This window comes from Apium graveolens, chromosome 8, assembly GCF_009905375.1.
Source record: "Apium graveolens cultivar Ventura chromosome 8, ASM990537v1, whole genome shotgun sequence".
Lineage (NCBI taxonomy): Eukaryota > Viridiplantae > Streptophyta > Magnoliopsida > Apiales > Apiaceae > Apium > Apium graveolens.
In genome coordinates this window covers 252,962,036-252,978,333 of record NC_133654.1, presented here as the reverse complement: position 1 = coordinate 252,978,333, position 16,298 = coordinate 252,962,036, and positions in this window count along the sequence as shown.

The window sequence follows — 16,298 nt, the reverse complement described above, 5'->3', positions numbered from 1 at the left end:
ATTTCGACTAGGATCCTGGTCGAAAAAGGGCTGAAAATTTCAGAAAAATTAGGGAAAACTTGAAAATAATTTCAAAAATTATTTTTGATAAAATATTCTTGAAATATTAAAGAAGTAATATCTGTGAGTATCAGAATATTCTTGAAAATTAGGAGAAAAATCCCAGAAATTAAGGGAAAATTCCTGAAAAATACCAGAAAATTCCTAAAAAACAACCCTGAAGCCATGTACAAGGCGAATCGTTGTAAATGTGTAGGTCGCTCCACACTTTACGCCAAAACGATACCCTGTAAGGGAACGAATGAACTTAACTTCTGTGAAATCTTTTACGGTTTCCCAGATGTTGGGGGGCAAATGATAGGGAATGAAATAAACCTTGATTGCATAATTAATATCGCATTAATTGTATTGACATTGGGCTTACAGTTAAGCCCATTAGAAGAGGCCCAAGACCCTAATTATTAATTAATTTCGTAATTAATTAATAAGGGAAAAATCAGCTATTAAGAAGAGTCCCAATAAGGACTTAAATCCTAGTAGATTAGCCTCCAAGGGACCTAAAACGATAAGGAATCAGTTTCCTACCACTTAGGACTCCAAAGTCCATTCTAATTTTTGAGACTTGCCCACCAAGTCTCCTAACCCAAGTCCAATTCAAGGACTCCCAACATCTATATAAGGGGCATCACCCCACCAATCAGAACTACGTTTTAGACTTAGTCCTTGGAGGGCATGAAAGTCACTACATCCTTGGTGAGCCCTCGCCGCCATAGCCCCGAGGGCAAGTATCACCAAGAACTACGTTTTTTGACTTGATCCTTGGCAATCAGCAAGGTACGTAGGCATCTTGTTAAGGCAGATTGAGTCACGAAACACAAGAGCAGTCAAATCGAGCCTCGAAGCTCACGTTCCTTAGTAATAAATATAGCAATCATATACCCTAGTTTTTAATCCATAACAAAGAGAAAAAAATTATTGTACTTCTTTCGCAAGAAGCAAAATGATAAATAAACGTTTTTTTATTTTAGTATGGTGTCATGTAAATTTATATCGATATATTTAGCTAAAGAAAAATAAATAAAAAATTGAAGAGATTATACTTTTGAGCTACATCGAGAATTTGCAGACCATAAATGTTAAAAAAGTTAAGAAGGGGTTTATAATTGTGGGAAATACTAAACCAATATATATGCTATAGGAGCTGAGCAAAGTAAGCACCAATCTAGTTTCAGTAAATTAATATTACATTTTTAATCATTAACCGCTAATTAAGGAGTAAAGACTATACCAGCACAAATACGCAAAGTCTGGCACACTATAGAAAAATTAAAGTATCAAACTTCTAAATAAAAACAAATATATGAAACCCAGCCGTCATCTTGAGAGTGATGCATTTTCCAAACACCTAAATCTAAAATCATTATGAACGGTGACTAATGGCCGTTAGGGAACCTCACGATGAATTTGTTTTTATCTACAAATTTACAATTTTTTAGAAAGTTGTCATGATTAATGCAATCAAATTCAGATCAGTTTTCTAGTATAATTAAACATTAAGCACTACAATTACATATAAAAGTGATCCCATTCAACCTAATGTCTTGTTAAGCATAGATGTGCTACTCTGTCTGAGAACTTTAGAATATGATCAAACCAAGGTTTTAGAACTTAAAAATCGAATTGCTCATTAAATTCCACATATTTATCATATAAAAATAACAAAATAACACATAGCATGTGCAAGGCAAAACCTCGCAAGCACATCAACACTCTAAGATTAGGTTGTGCACCCACTTAGCTTTTTGTTGACACCTTGTCTTAACTTCTAAATCTTCAAAACTTTCTTCCCAATCCCTTGCTCCTCAATTAAGAAAGCTCGTATGGTCCCGGCAGACAACCAAGTCAAAATGAACAAACATAGAAAAACTATTATATCTATAAAGAATGTAAGACTATAAAATGTATCCCAATACATCCAAGTATTCTATCTCTATCCCGGTGCCCCTCCAGATAAGAGACCACAATCGGCATGTTTAATAGTTACAATCTAGATCTTTTATATTATGCAGGCCTTAAATGAGGAAGTTGCATAATAAACAAGTTGCATAAGAAACAAACATAATAATATACAGCATCCAGCATAGAAAACAACATATGATGTAACATTATTGTGAATATGATTCCTCAATCATAAATCAGGTCAAATAAAATTAAAATGATCGCTCTCAGAAAAAAAAGGACACAAGATTATTAACAACTAAATGACATGTTGATAAATCCTACATCTATTATCCATGACTTAAATGAGGAAGCTGCATAAGAAATAAACATGAAAATATAGAGCATCCAACTTAGAAAACAACATATAATTTCACAGTATTGCGAATCTGATTCGACAATCATGAATCAGGCCAAATAAAATTAGAGTGACCGCTCTTAGAAAAAAAAGACACAAAATTATCAACAACTAAATACCATGTTGATAAATCCTCCATCTTCGGATAAATAAATGCTCTAATCAACCAAGTTAGATGACAATACTTTTGTATCTTGACTTCAGTTTTTTTTTTACAGACAACTTCAATGGAGTTGGAATTTATTAAGTGCTGAATAAACATTAAGTTTTTCTTTTAACAACATTTTCGTATATTTATAAATATAGGTACCGTTAAATTGGGATGAAAATCTAGCTCCCTAAAAACATGTTATGCCAAATTGATATGTCTGTTGTTGTTTATCTTCTTTGATTTTTAAAGAGATTTTAAAATCATTTAAAGAGAAGCTAGCACTTTATAATCCATCTACTTGGAACTAATTTATTATCCTCATATGACAAAGATAAAATGGATTTAGAACAATATAGGAACATAAAGAAAATGGACAACAATCTGCATATCACTAATAGAAATCTAAATAATTATTCTATGTGCCTTGTGATAACTCAATAAGCTTGTTATGATGCCCCATCAATTAAAAGTAAGAGCTAAAAATTTTAAAACTGGAAAAGAGAAAATATCTACACAATTCAAGAAAACTAGTATTAATACGAACCCATAAAACACACAACTAATATCAATCTGATAACTAAATTTACAAAGCCGCCAAATGATAAATCATATATACAAAAAAAAATTAAACTATTATAAGCTCAAAACTAATGGAAGCTACTAATCATGCTTTAAGAAAATTACAAAACAGAAGAGCATAATAAAATTCAAAACCAAATTTCGGTACCTTGCCACGGTACCATGAAAGCTTCTTTCATAACCATAGTGATGCAAATAAGTGACAACATCAATCCACATTACGCAAATCTGCCGGCAAAGCGATATTAGTCTTATATAACATACAAATTTAATTACTTTGAGTTCTTATGATTTTGTAAAAAAAAATATGTCTTGCAATGTAGGGAACTACCATAGGGCTTAATCACCTGGAATGAGTCAATTGTAGTTTAATGAGTCAATTGTAGTTTAATGTAGGGAATTTCAGCAGTTTTCTGACAAAAAAAACAAAAATTAATCTTAGTAGTTTAATGTTGACCGGAAGACTTTTGTATATATTTTTTGGAAGCTGAATTAAAATAAAAAACATTGTTGCAGATTTTATTATATGGAATTATGGGAAAAAAGAATCTGAAGTTATGAGCATGAAACCAAAGGAATACTACATGAATCCAAGATTCATTCTTCTAAAAAATTCTTGTGGATGTGAGTTATGACGTTTTGCGGCTGATTCTCCTGCAGGAACTCATGCTTGTAAGATTTTACAAATTTATGTAATATTCAGAGCTTCTGATTATAAGTTTAGATTGATCAACATACCATTGAAGAGTACAATATGTCCAAATAAGCTATTCAATCTTGGGTTATCAGAGAAGCTTACATGTCCACTGTGAGATCAACAATCAAATATTGAGTCAACTTTATAAAATTAGTTAAAAACACACATGTACATATATTGTTCCTGTAAATTAGATGACCCTTTTTTTACGGGTAGATTGGATGACCCTTATTTTTGCATCGTTACAAAGAACTATAATAAGAAATATAACTTATCTTGGAAACCAAACTATAGTACGTGCATAAGTGCCAATTTTTTTATGATGTTGGAAATCGGAACAAAATTAACCGATCATGGCCAAGAACAAAGGTTACACGCAGTTTATGAAACTCATTTATAGTCAGGTTAAAATCTGTATTAATAATTAGTTTTAAATTATTAGAAAATAGTAATCTTTTACTTAGCTTTGATCTCAAGTGAGGATGTGCCGGCATCACTCACTATTCAAATTACTTCTTTTGATTTATTTACAATACATAATATTGAGACCATGTAAGTTGTCTTTCTCATTCTTAAAATTGTAAGGTGCTCCTGAATCCGTGAGAGTTAATCGTGCAACTCCAAAATCTACCATTTTACTTTGAATCTTTCCTTATAGTGAGGATACTTTAAGCATTAGATGGTATAAGCAGAAAAAGAAAAAGATTGAGGCGCTTACATGAAAAAATGAAGAGAATAAGGATCTTAAAGTCAAGCCCCTAACCATGGTGCTACTCCAATATAGATTATGTTTCCACATAAAAACAGAGACAAGGGGAAACAAATCATACATGACACAAAAAACATTTTACCTCGATAGAACCAACGCAGAGGGTATTGGTAAGGATGAAAAATTGTGAGTGGGATAAAATAAACATTTCCCTTAAATTTGATGGCATGCCTTAAAAGCACAGTACATAGTGTCCAAAATTACTGGTCTGATTCATTACCTGAAAGTGATGTTCATAGAGATCATATTTAATCAACAGATATATAAAAAAAAGGGCGAAAAACTAAAATAAATACACATGAATTTTGCAAAATATTAATATGTGTATACATACAAACCTGCATAGAATCATACAATTTGAAGGCCAAGGGAGTTATAAACTATGTAAAAGTCAAGACTAAAAACTCGCATAGACAATGGCAAAGGTGTTCATGCTTTCATCTAATCCACATTGAATACAAGCATAACACAAAGATACATGAGCAAATAAATCAGGAGGAACAATTCAAAGCTTATTAGTGAGTGCATAACAGGAAGAGAGGCAAACGACTGACTCTAGTAGGGAGCATGACAATGAATATCAGAATCAAATAGTGAGTAATCATACTTGAAAGACTAAATCTTGATTTCATTTGTTAAAATGGAAATAAAAAGGCTGTTACTAATTAAGATTATGTCAGGTTTGCAGATAAAAGCAGAAACATATCATGCGATGACAACATTATTGATTCAAACACCGTTTTCATGGTGATCAAGTAAATCTTATTTAGAAATCTCTTTCAGGTACGAATCCGGGTGCAAGGGAAGTTATCGAAATCATGAGTTTCTAGAAATTTGACATCAACAAAAAGCTCAAATTGTTATAATTTCGATTCATATGGTTTCGAAACTTAATGACTCTACGTAAATGAACACACTCATTCAAAGTACATATGAAAAGGATTATAATTAACTAACGTAACTACAAAGGTACATACAACAAAATGTGTATATACTCAAATGACAACCATTGAAAGAAGCACATATATATGAAAATTTTAGTGTAAATGGAGATAAAAATGAACCTGTAATTGAGTAATTGTTTGACTGTTGATTTCTTCAGCAATAATTGCCAAGCAATTATAATAGAAGATGAATGAAAGAATATAGAGAAATGGATATGCCGAGAAAATAAAATTCACCAAATCTAGCTGTGCCACGTCAGCCGCGCGAGTTTTTCCTTTATATAGATATATAGATTACTATTTTTAAATTTATTTTTAAAAAATAATAATACATGTGAATATTGCAAATTCGATTCTCCGCTCATACGGGTGTTCATGAGTCGCGTCAACCGAGTTAAAATTACTTTTACAACCCAATCAATGTAAATTCTTCTAAATATTTTTAACCCAACCTGCAAAATATAATTTCGTGACCCCACCTTGTACGTCGCATGTCGGTTGGGTAGGTTGGCTCGGTTAAAACGGGTTAATTAATTTTATGAGAAATATTTTAATACTATTTATCACCACTTATTTCAAAATTTTAAATAAAATAAAATATGTGTAACTTATGATTATAGTACAATTGATTAAATTTATTAATATTAAAATTTTAGTAATGTATATTACAATCACAAAATAAGTATAATTGCATATAGATTATATATTAAATTATCGAACAAGAATCATTAATTTCTGATAAATCAAAATTAATTTGATTTAATTGGAAATTAATTGAAATATGATTTATAAATATTTCAGAATCTCTGTATATTTATATTTCTAAATTTACAATTCAACTTGGAATTTTTTTAAAATTCTAAGAAAAACTGTTTAACTGTTAGTTTACATTTCCAATATGTGAAACTGATATAAGACAGACCTAATACATTTCCAATATGTGAAACTGATATAAGACAGACCTGATCAGAACAGAAGTCTATATAGAACTGAGTTCTCGATAAGTCTAAATGACATATCGACAAGTCATTCTGCGACTTCTCGATAGAGTTCTCTGTAATAACCCCAAACACTTTGAACTTTTTGTAACCCTTATGAATAGTGATTTTGCTGATTATGCTGAATAAGAAAACTTTTCATGCCTCACTTTGTAGAGGTTCTTTTATTATTATTCTGAGATCTTATTAGTACTCTATATGGTATATAAGTGTATGTAAAGATCGTCAGAATACAAATTCGAACACTTTGATTTTTTCCGAAAATCCATCAGATACCGAAAGAATTGAGTATAAGATAACATGATAAAAAGGATTTAAATTCAAGGATTATAAGAGGGGATCATAAAAGGAATATAATGTATTGAGAAAGGTTAAGGGAACCCAAGTAATAAGATCCCGGGTATGATCCCTCAAACGATAAACGAGAACGAAAGTTAAGTGAACCGTATAACAGATCAGCGATCATTAGCCAAGTAATTAGGAGTTAATCAAAGAGATTAATGATGATGTTGTCATCACACCAACAAGAAGAAGACAAGTGTGGGAAGATGACATAAGTGGATGACATAAGCATGACCAAATGGGAAGGATTTGTTGGTTGATTATAAACCACACATTTTTTACCATGGTAATAATTTAATTAAACAAACAAAAGGAAGCAACCAAGCAAACACATTCATTTCTCCCCCCCCCCATCTCCTTGCTCACGGTTTTTTGAAGAAAAACAAGAGGAAAAATTTCCAAACCCAAGCTCCACTCAATCATAATTCAAGAGGTTTGTTTCCTTGGATTCTATATGTCATAACTAAGAAGAGCAAGTAGTTTGAGTGCTTGAATCCAAGGTCAAGGTAGCTTAAGCATAGATTAAGGCTTCCATGGGCATTCCAAGGATCTTTCATGGATTAAAAGCTTCAAAGAAGGTTATCGGACCCACTCTAAGCTTAAGTCTATCCGGGAACACTCAGGCAAGTTTTATACCCGTTATACTGTTGTTGTGATGTAAATATATGTATATGCATTATCTTGTGATAAGTGCATGATTGTTATTAGCAAATTTTGCGATATATTGGAGCATGCTGATATGGTATATATGCATGTCTGTTTCGTAATTTTGATATCTAATTGTTGATTCAATTGCTTATAAGTTGCATAATACCTATGCTAGAGATAAGCAGTAGTTGCGTATACCCTTAGTATAGGGGACCCAAAGGTGAACATTTTTCTAAACCGGGAGTCGATGTTCCCGAGTATAATATATATATATATTTATATATATATATGAATAGTTTTCAAAACCATTAATCGAATAAGGTTTATTCGATAACTTTATTTTAATTAATGAATATTAGTTTGAATATTCAATCGAGGACTTATGACTCCGTTTATTTTATTTAATGAATATTATTTTGAATATTCATTCAAGGACTTATGACTCCGCTTATTTATTAAATAATATTCTTTATTTTATTAAAGAATAATGTTTCGATAATCAAACTTATTTTTGATTATTTAAATAAAGATCGTATATCTTTGGTTATTTATTATTCATTTCAAGTATAAGTTTTAAAACTTCTACTTCAATTATTTTTATTAGGATTATCCTTCTGGGAATATTATTTAAATAATAATATTCAGATATTTTCTAATATATCGTGACTGATTTATTTCATTAAATCAACATTACTCCAAATCTTATCTTGTACTCTCATCTATGTGATGAACTTTTGAAATGGATTATACCTTGAACGGTGGTAGTTCAAGTAGTATTCGGAAAAGATATAAGTATATTGGAGTATTTCGTAACTTCACCTTTTCAACTTATATCTAGTAAATGATTATCTTATGCATGACAAAGATTTTCAGGAAAAAAAAACGTTGAGACAAGGTTAGATATATGAAATCACCTTGCAACGATATTTTTATACATTTATAAACTGGAACTTTGTGTATATTATGCATGGCAGAGGATTTCAAAGATTTTGAAAAGTATATATACTTATATACTGAATATTTTGCGACTTGGTCACGTTAAGATATCAAACTTGGTTCATTTCTTCTTGACCAAGACTTTCATGAGTACTATGAGAATGCTCATATATTGTTAATTATTATACATATTATTTCGGTGGGTTTGTTGCTCACCCTTGCTTTCTTCTTTCATCACACAACAACAGATAGACAAGATGAACATGATCAAGCTCCCAATTCGCGAGCGGATAGGAAACGTTCCGCAGTTTCCTGTAGGCGTTGATGCCATTGTAGCTGAGGTAGGATCTACCAACAGGCTAGGCTTTCAACTTTTGATGTACCAGACTTATGTATATTTATGAATTGTAATAATGGAAAGGAATATGTAAATTATTCAGAAACCTTTTTAAGGTGAAATGGTTTATAATTGTGGAATAAAATGACTTGTGTTATTTTTGGTATTCATCTCTGAGACTATAACTTGTGGTATGTGTGTGTATATTGTGGGGTCACAGTACGCAGTAGTTGGTTGACTGTTAAGATTAAGTATTGATAAGGGAAATGAAACTCGTGACAACCCGAATCCCCGACCCCGGATTTGGGGGTGTTACGGAAATGGTATCAGAGCTAAGCGTTACAAACCTCAGAGATGATGTGACGTTAAAATAATAAGTTCACTAAGATAATAAGAACTCTTGCCTAGTTCATAGTCGGACTACCTAACGGAGTACTGGCAGTTAAAACCCTTATGGGAACCCTTATAAATAATGTGATAGAAGCGTAGTTCGTTATCATATATCGTAGCGGGACTCCGAACCCTGAGGTTAAGGAGCAACAACGCGATGATATTTTATTACTTATTGGAGATCAGATTGAGGATCCGATAGAGCGTCCTAACGTGGGACCGGATGATGTTAATATTGAGGATGTAGCGGTTGAGGATGTTGTCCCAGAATGGATTGTTGTTGAGAAGGATCCCGTGGAGGATCCTAACAAGACTGAAGAGATGGTCGCTGAGGAATTGATAACCATGGTTAGAGCGACTACCAAGAGGTAGGATTGGCTGGTCACTATCGGAGGTTCGTTCAAGTTTGTAAAGATAGTAGCCCCTTTAACGCGGCTTACTCGTAAGACTGAGAAGTTCGAATGGACAGAGAAATGCGAGAACAACTTTTAAGAACTGAAGCAAAGGCTGGTGACGGCCCCTATGATGGTGTTGCCGGATGGAATAGGAGATTTTGTGATGTGTAGTGATGCTTCGCATAAGGAATTAGGGTGCTTCTTATACAGCACAACAAGGTAATCGCGTACGCGTCAAGACAATTAAGGGAATATAAAATTTGATATCCCCACCAATGAGCTTGGGCTCGTGGCAGTAGTTTTGCCCTAAATATTGGAGGCACTACTTGTATGGAGAGAAGTGCGAGATTTACACAAGCCATAAGTGCTCTAGTGCATTTTCACGGAGAAAGAGCTCAACATGCGCCAGAGGAGGTGGTTAGAGCTAATCAAGGATTACGATTAAGAGATTCTTTATCATCCAGGGAAAGCCAAAATGGTGGCTAATGCCCTTAGTATAAAAGAGAGACTCAAGATGAAAATGTCTTTGGGAGAGTTGATAAGATATTTTGAAAAAAAAAAATGGAAATAGAAGTGAAGGTAACTGGAGCCGGTACTGAAAAGCTGTTTGAGATTGTAATGCAGCCCGAATTATTGGAAATGATCATATGGTGCCAAAAAAATTGATGAATGAAGGCAGAAAGCCAATGACTGGAGAAGAGATTAATACTGAGAAAGATGATAAGGGAATAATGAGGTATTCCTACAGAATTTGGGTTCCAAACGTTCAAGGGCTTAAGGACGAGATCTTAGATGAAAGCCATAGTTCGAGGAATAAGATTTAGGGCAAACCCTGAATGTGATAGTCAGGGAGGTCGCCATCAAGAAAGAAAGAACCCATAATATAATGAAATGAAAAACAAGGATTTTAACGTATAAGATAACCCTGATTAAGGGAGAAGGATGAAACACTTCATACTGAGAAAACAGAAGTCGAGCAAGATTAGGAGACCCGAGACGGTGCTCCTATACGGCAATTCATGGACCTGTCTAAAAAAAGAACTTAGACTATTATCCCCAACCACCACCCTGAGGAGATAGTGCGGTGGGAAATTCTTTCAGGACCTTTAAGTCGCTAAGCTCTCAGAGTTCCAAGGAACAAGCGAACCCAGTAGAGGCGAGAGCCTGGCTAAAGGAAATATAGGAATCATTTGAGATTCTAAATGATGGACGAATCACAAAAGACTGTTTTTGTCACTTACCCTCCTAAGAGAGAGTGTAACACCCCCAAATCTGGGGTCGGGGATCCGGGTTGTCACGAGTTCCATTTCCCTTAATAACACCCAATCTTAATAATTACTCAACTACTCTGTACTGTGACCCCACAATAAACACACACACCACACGTTATAGTCTCAGAGATGAACATCCAAAAATAACCACAAGTCATTTTATTCCACAATTATCTTCCAATACACCTTAAAAGGTTTTCTGAATAAATTTACATAAATCTGGTACATCAAAAGTTGAAAGCCTAGCCTATTGGTAGTTCCTACCTACAGCGACATCAACGCCTATAGGAAACTGCGGAATGTTTCCTATCCGCTCGCGAATTGGGAGCTTGGTCCTGTTCATCTTGCCTATCTGATGTTGTGTGATGAAAGAAGAAAGCAAGGGTGAGCCGCAAGCCCACCAAAATAATATGTATAATGATTAACAATATATGAGCCTTCTCATAGTACTCATAAAAGTCTTGGTCAAAAGAAATGAACAAAGTTTGATATTTTAATGCGATGAAGTCGCAAAATATTTAGTATATATACATATATACTTTTCAAAATCTTGGAAGTCCTCTTCCATGCATAATATACACAAAGTTCCAGTTTATAACTGTATAAAAATATCGTTGCAAGGTGATCTAATATATCTAACCTTGTCTCAACGTTTTTCTGAAAATCTTTGTCATACATAAGATAATCATTTACTAGATATAAGTTTAAAAGATGAAGTTACAAGATACTCCAATATACTTATATCTTTTTCCAAATACTACTTGAACTACCACCGTTCAAGTTATAATTAACTTCAAAAGTTCATCACACTGATGAGACTACAAGATAAGACTTGAATAGATTCAATCTTTGAAATATTTTGAAGAAAATGAAGTTATGATATACTTCATTAAGTCCCGATATATATATATACACCTATATATATACATACGTTTCCTGAAAACCTCTGTCATGTAAAGTATGAACAGAATTACAATATCCAATAAATTTGGAAAGGAAAGAATTTTGGCATAAACCTGATATCTTGCTGATCAGGCAAAGATACCAATAAGTAACCTTTTCTACTAGTAGATGGACGAATTCCCCACTGGTCATCACCCTGGTCGCAATAGGACCTTATGCTGGACTGCCACTCAGCCACTTATGCATTTGATGGACTCCCACTGATCCACTTACACTATCATGGACGCCCACTGAGCCCATGTTGCTTATGCCGACTCAATAGATGGACTTACTTCCCGAACGTTGGGTAAGTAATCAATTCATTTACCAAAACTGCAACCTTGTTGCGAATATAAAATACACCATAGAGCCGGATCCCTTAGATTTTTGAGCGAGTATTCAAGTCCCCTTAAAATGGAAGATCTTGAATTTGAAAACAAGTTTTGGGATCCGCTCTACCCTTTTTAAATTCATTTTGAAGACTCGAAAACATTTTTAAGAATGTTTGGAGTAATGCTGATTTATAAAATAAATCAGTCCCAATATGAAAGAAATATCTGAATATTATTATTTAAATAATATTCCCATAAGAATAATTGAGGTAGAAGTTGGAAAACTTATACTTGAATGAATAGCAAATAATCAAAGATATACTTATACGAAAGTAATATCTTTATTTGAATAATCAAAAATAAGTTTGATTATCGACACCTTATTCTTTAATACAATAAAGAATATTATTAAGTAATAAGCGGAGTCATAATACCTCGAATGAATACTATAAATAATATTCATAAAATGAAGGAGTCATACATCCTCAAATGAATATCCAAGTAATATTCAATAATAATATAAACTGAGTCATAAGCCCTCGAATGAATATTCAAATAATATTCAAATAATAAAATAAACTGAGTCATAAGCCCTCGAATGAATATTCAAATAATATTCAAATAATAAAATAAACTGAGTCATAAGCCCTCGAATGAATACTCAAATTAATATTCAATTAAGTAAAATAAAGGTATCGAATAAACCTTATTCGATCCATAGTTTTAAAAACTATATCCATATATATATATAATATACTCGGGAACATCGACTCCCGGTTTAGAAATATGTTCACCTTTGGGTCCCCTATACTAAGGGTATACGTAACTACTGCTTATCTCTAGCATAGGTATTATGCAACTTATAAGCATTTGAATCAACAATTAGATATCAAGATTACGAAACAGACATGCATATATACCATATCAGCATGCTCCAATATATCGCAAGATTTGCTAATAACATTCATGCACTTATCACAAGATAATGAATATACATATATACATCACAACAACAGTATAACGGGTAGAAAACTTGCCTGAGCGACTGGGGGTTACGAATGGCTCGGGACGAGTCTGGTAACCTATAAGCAACAAGTAAGTTGGAATTAAACCAAAGTCACTTGTAAATCTATACTCTAACCAACTCAGACTCTAACGCTCGTTTTGCGCTTAACGATTTACTTAAGTCGCTCGAGTACCCTCGGCTCCACCATTTTTAATAATTTACTCATTACAAGTTTTAAGGCGATTCTTTCGCGAGTGTCTTATCAACTGCCTAACACACTCTACATAAATGTTTCATGCTCCAATTAGTCATTTAAGGGCCTTAACCAAGGTTTCAAAGTAAGGCAAGGGGTAAAGGTTCGTTCGCGAAACACCGTTACTTAAAACGGTCGTTTCTCCTAAACCGTACATCGGATTCAAGCAAACCACATATCAAAACGAAGCTTGAAACATAACCTATCTAAGCATGGAAGTGGTTAGTTTATAGAAGTGGGTGTTCGGGTCCAACAGTTAATCACAAAACAGTTTATAGAAAATCGGGCATTACGACGGCTATAACCTAACGATTTCCAAAGTTTAAACTACACCAAATCATCACCAATTCAACAACAATCCAACATCCATCAACATCAAACTAAACCCATTCATCTAAGCACTATTATCATCCAAACAAACCAAACTTAAAACTAAGGGTTCAAGAGTTTATACCTTCCTTGGAGAGTGGGTAGTCACTAACAAGCCTCTAGGAACCTTGATCTATGCTTAATCAACCTTAAGCTTTCATGAAAATCAAGAAAATCAAAGTAAGTTACTATTCACTACTATTCATCATCATCTTTGATGAGTGGATTAGCTATGCAAACCATGGAATCTTGATCTTAAACTCATGGTATAACTAAGTTATGAAATATAGGATCCAAGGAAACAAACCTTGTAATTTTCCATGGCCTAGAACTTGAGTTTTGAAAATCTATTTCTTCATTTCTTGAAAAGGCCGAATGGAAGAAGAAAGAAATGGGGGAGAGCTTTTGCTTGCTTGTCTTGCCTTGATATTTGTGCCAAGAATGCATGGTTGTGGTTAATTATTGGCTAAATATCTTGTTTTCACTTGCTTATGTCATTGCTTGCATCACTACTTTGCCACATGTCTCATTCTTGTGGTGTGATGATGTCACCTTTCTTCTAACCATGTATTTTAGCTTATATTAGAAGCTTCCTTCTCATGTTACTTGCATGTGCTTGCCCCTTGGACGTTTATTTGTTTTACGGTTCGCTTAACTCTCTTTCTCGTTGATCGTTTGAGGGATCATACCCGGGATCTTATTACTTGGGTTCCCTTAACCTTTCTCAATACATTATATTCCTTTTTATAATCCTCTCTTATAATCCTTGAATTTAAATCCCTTTAATCATGTTACCTTATACTCAATTCTTTCGGTATCTGGTGGATTTTCGAGAAAAATCAAAGTGTTCGGAATTGGATTCTGACGATCTTTACATACACTTATTTACTTTATGGAATACTAATACGATCTTAGAATATCCATAACAGAACCCCTACATAGTGTGGCATGAAAAGTTTTCTCATTCAGCAAAAACACTATTCATAAAGGTTTCAAAAATTTCCAAAAATTGGGGTTATTACAGAGAGGCCACCCGCTGGTGAAAGACCAAGAAAGGCACGGAGCCAGAGGTTAGAATAAACTGATTAAAGTCAGTCAATTGTTTTCGGGAAAGTAATTCCCAAGGATATGGAGATAGTGTAAAAGCTTTAGAGCCAGAACAAAGGCGGACGAGTTTGATGAATTATGAAGCTAAGTTGTAAAAGTTGTCAAGATTCGTTCTGATGACAAGAATCCCAGAACGACGTGATGTTTGAAGTCAATGAGTAGTGGGTTCATGAAATGATTGTAATATAAAAGAAAATAAAAAGAAACTGAAGTGGAAAGGGAAAATAAATTCAATAGAGTTTGAGGAATGATAAGGGAGTTGGGTATGAGGAAACCCTAAAGACTCGTAGTAATAGAAATAGAAAATATGTATTCGTCAGGATGAGGGTGATTCACCATAAGTTAAAGTTGATGGTTGAAGGCATAAGAGATACATATATTTTATCCCCTGTAAGTTGGGAGGATTCGAGGGAACCTTGAGATAGTTCGAAAGATAAATAATGAGACGCGGATAGACTGAGGAGACAAGAAAGTAAGAAATTAGGAAAATTGGATGAAGGAAGTGACCTTCAAGAATGTGAAATGTAAGTAACGCATGTCAATTGATACCCAAAAAGGGAGACACCGAGTATAGAAGATATCTCAATATTGAGATGACTGTTGAGATAAACAACAAAAGTAAATGAGGATGTAGTAAAAAGAAGTTCACGTTGAACACGACCAATATCTTCCAGAACATCCCTGTTATCATTACCAAATCAGGCAAGAAAAGTGGATAAACCGTTGTTATCTTTTGGAGGCCATATGGATTGACCTCATTTTAGATAAGGATATTATTATGAAATTAGGCATAGACTATCGAGGTGAGAATGATTGAATAAGATAATCTATCAAGGATATATGACTTGATTTTCCATGGAAGAGTGTATCTTTTAAAGGTGAAATTAAGGATTAAACCCCGATAACTTGAGATGAACCCTAGGGGAATGTATAAAGGTTGGCATTTCACCCTTAGTAGGGACATTATGAGTTGGGTAGTACGGAATGAAGGACTAAGGCAACAACAACCTTTAAAGATCAGTGGAGAAAGTTTTCAGAACTATATAGACAATGATTCTGGTATTGGTAAATGGTATCTTGATATGCCCTGTACCTAAAACTTAGAGGTTTTACAAGGAGAAAGGTAGTATTCAAAGTTCTCAAGCATAGAAATTTTGATAAAGGAAATATGATGTAATTATAATAATGCCAGGTGGGGCACGTGTTGAACCATAAGAAATTATAGATCGATCCAATGAGGGTCGAGATTGGTGAAAACAAGTAGGACCCAAGATAAGAGACGTATGAAGTATGATCGAGAGTCAGTCGTGACAATGTTAACCTCTAAAAGACCGAGGCAATAACTTATGGAAAAATGGTGATATTTTTTTTACCAAAGCGTAAGGAAGAGCATTTTCACACAAGCAATGATTGGAAATGAGGTAGAAAATTTAGTTGAAGGTCATTTAAAAGACATTAATTATAAGGAAATTTTAC